Consider the following 3,715-nt stretch of genomic DNA (forward strand, 5'->3'; position numbering starts at 1 on the left):
TTACTGTGGGGCTTAAATTTAACATCTTAAATCTATAACAATCTTGTTTTTCTTTGATACCAGCGTTCACTTCAATATGACACATAATCTATGTTCCTATACTCTCTCATTCCCCACTTTTATGTAGTTTCTTGTCAAAAATTACATTTTTTATGTTGAGTCCAAAACCAATGATTTATCATTACACTTATTGCATTTTAGATCCTGTAGGAAGTAAATAGTGGAATTACAAATCAAAAATACAGTAGTATTGGTATTGATATTTACCATGTGATCTTTAGTGGTACCCTTATTTCTTCATGTAGTTTCAGTCAATTGTTTAGTGTCCCTTCCTTTCAGCCTCAACTCCCTTTAGCATTTCTTATAGGACTGATCTATTGGTGGTGAAGTCCCTCAGCTTTTTTCTCTGTTGGTAGGGCTCCCTTTAGTATCTGAAGTAGGGCAGGTCTTTTATTAGCAAAATCTCTAAGCATTTGTCTGTCTGAAAAATTTAAGCTCTACCTCAAATATGAAGGAGAGTTTTGCTGGATAAAGTATTTTGGTTGGAAATTTTTCTCTCTCAGAGTTTTAAATATGTCATGTCACTGCCTTCTCGCATCCATGGTGTCTGCTGAGTAGTCACTACTTAGTCTTATGTTGTTTCCTTTGTATGTGGTGAATTGCTTTTCTCTTGCTGCTTTCAGAACTTGCTCCTTCTCCTCAGTATTTGACATGCTGATCAGAATATGTGTTGGAGTGGGTTTTTTGGATTTATTCTGTTTGGAGTTCGCTGGGCATTTATGCTTTGTGTATTTATATCGTGTAGAAGATTTGGGAAGTTTTCCCCAACAATTTCTTTGAATACTCTTCCTAGACCTTTACCCTTCTCTTCCCCTTCTGGGACACCAATGAGTCTTAAATTTGGACGTTTTATTTTATCTATCATATCCCTGAGAACCATTTAAAATTTTTTGATTTTTTTCCCCATTCTTTCTTTTGTTCTTTCATTTTCTGTTCTGTGGTCCTGGAGGAGGCTGAATTGTTGCTCACCTTCCTCCAATCTTGTATTGTGAGTATCCAGAGTCTTTTTAATTTGGCCAACAGTTTCTTTTATTTCCATAAGATCTTCCATTTTTTTATTTACTGTTGCAATTTCTTCTTTATGCTCTTCTAGGGTCTTCTTTATGTCCTTTATATCCTGAGCCATGCTCTTGTTGCCTGTCTGTAATTCTTTGATTAATTGTGCTAAGTACTGTGTGTCTTCTGATCTTCTGATTTGGGTGTTTTGGTTTGGGTTTTCCAGATCGTCTGGTTTTATCATATGCTTTAAGATTTTCTGTTGTTTTTGGCCTCTTGGCATTTGCTTTACTTGATCCCTAATTTGAGAGAACTTCAGCTTGGTGGCGTACACTTTAACTAACCAGCAGATGGCGCCCACGAGTCACCTATTCCCCTCAAGTCAGTTCTCCCCCACTTTGTCTTTGTGGTGTGTGGGGGTCTGATTCTTGTGGGGTCCAATTGGTGCATCAAGTTTGGGTGTGTTGCTGGTGCTGTCCACCCTGAATGTGGGGCGTGTGTCTGGTTGGTTAGGCAGGAAGGGCAGCTTTAATAATCAAACCTCCCAGGTGTTCCTGGAGATTTAAGGCTGTTGCCGGAGCCTAAGCCTTCATTTCAGTCTTTCCACTGATTGTCTTTGCCACTGACCCACAAGTCCTTGGTATTCGTGTAGGGTCCCTGGGATTTCTGAGCGGTTCCTCCTTCCCAGCTGCGCTCTTCCAGGACCTCTGCTGAAGGAGGGCTGTGCCACATCATTAGTGTGCGCCAGCCTGCCAGGGAAGTCCTGGGTCACTGGGCCATGCAGGGGTGCTCCCAGCTCACTTCAAAGATGGCTGAATGGGACGTGTTAACTTCCCCCTTTTCACACAGCTCTGCCCTCCCAGCTCTGGGACAATCATCCGTGGGTGTATTAAAGGCCATTGTCCACGGCCGATATTGTGGCTTGTGTGTAGTGCTGCAGGAAAGATTCCCTGTCACACTGTGTTTCTTGGCATGGCTCTGGGCTGTGGGTCTGGCCCTGGGCAGGAGCATCCCCCACCTGCTGGGGAGATGGCTGCAAGGAATGCGGTTTTTCTCCTTTTTGCTCCCCTCTGCTCCTCTGGTCTCGAGACAATCAACAGCAGGTGTGGGAAGGGGTACCCTCCATGCCAGACACTGAGGCACTAGCCTAGCCTGCTCCTGCCATGCTTCACTGCGCGGCTCTCCGTGTCATATCTGCAGCCACTCCCCGCTTTTTTAAAAGAACTAGTCCATCTCCAAATGCCAGCCCACTGTTTCCCCACACCACAGCACGGCCACGAGACTTTCAGCCAACTCACGCACTCGTTTCAGAATCCTGGTTTCACCAAATGCACATTCCCTGTGGTTTCAGCAGACCTTGTCCAGCTGGTGCATCGCTGGCAGTGGTGTTCTGGGTCACTTTCTTGTTTTTATCTAGTATTTTTCATGGAGGTTTATTTATTTATTTATTTATTTTGCCCTGTCTCACCTAGCCACCATCTTAGGTTTTCCCTGCTGTTTTTTTTTTTTAATTCTCTATTTCATTAATTTTTGCTCTAATCTTTTTTTGTTGTTGTGCAGGTTTGTATATATTATGCCCCCCAGAAAAAGCCATATTCCTTAATGCAGTCTTGTGGGGACACACATATAGGTATTGATTAGGTTGGAAGCTGTTTCCATGGAGATATGACCCACCCAACTGTGAGTGGCACCTTTGATTAGGGTGTGACATCGTGATTGAATGTTTCCATGGAGGTGTGGCTCCACCCATTCAGCATGGATTATTATTGTATCACTGGAGTACTTTAAAAAGAGCCACACAGGCCCAGATGCTGCTGCAGTCAGGAGAGGAACTTCAGTCCTGGGCGAAAGCCATTTTAAAAACAGAACTCTGGAGCAGACACCAGCCACATGCCTTCCCAGCTAACAGAGCTTTTCTGGACATCACTGGCCATCCTCCAGTGAAGACACCAGACTGTTGATGTGTTACCTTGGACACTTTATGGCCTTAAGACTGTTAACTGTCTAACCAAATAAACCCCCTTTTATGAAAGCCAATCCATTTCTGGTGTCTTGCATTCCAGCAGCATTAGCAAACTGGAACAGTTGTTGTTTTTGTTTTCCTTCTGCCAGCTCTGGGATTAGTTTGGTGCTCTTTCTCCAGTTTCTCCACTTCTTCAGTTAGGTCACTGGGTTTTAGATCTTTCTTCCTTTTTTAATGTAGGTTTTATGGTTAGAAAATTTCTCTCTAGCACTGCCTTTAGTGCATTCTGTAAGTTTGATACACTGTATTCTCATTTCATTCATCTTAAGATATTTACAGATTGCTCTGGCAATTTCTCTCTTTGACCCAGTGACTGTTTAAGAGCAGGATATACATTTGCTTCTCAGGTGATCATGGGTCCAAGATAGACCACATGTTGGGTCACAAAGTAGGTGTGCCGGTTTGGATGTATCATGTCTCCCAGGAAGCCCATGTTCTTTAATATAATATCGTGGAGGAGGCGTACTTATTAGTCTTTTGATTAGGGTGGAAAACTTTTAATTCCACTGTTTTCATAGAGATATGACTCATCCGACTATGGGTGAGACCTTTTGATTCAATTATTGCCATGGAAGTTTTACCCCACCCATTCAGGATGCGTCTTGATTAGATCCCTGGAGTTGTGTAAGAGGAGAA

The sequence above is a fragment of the Choloepus didactylus genome, chromosome 6, assembly GCF_015220235.1.
Source record: "Choloepus didactylus isolate mChoDid1 chromosome 6, mChoDid1.pri, whole genome shotgun sequence".
Lineage (NCBI taxonomy): Eukaryota > Metazoa > Chordata > Mammalia > Pilosa > Megalonychidae > Choloepus > Choloepus didactylus.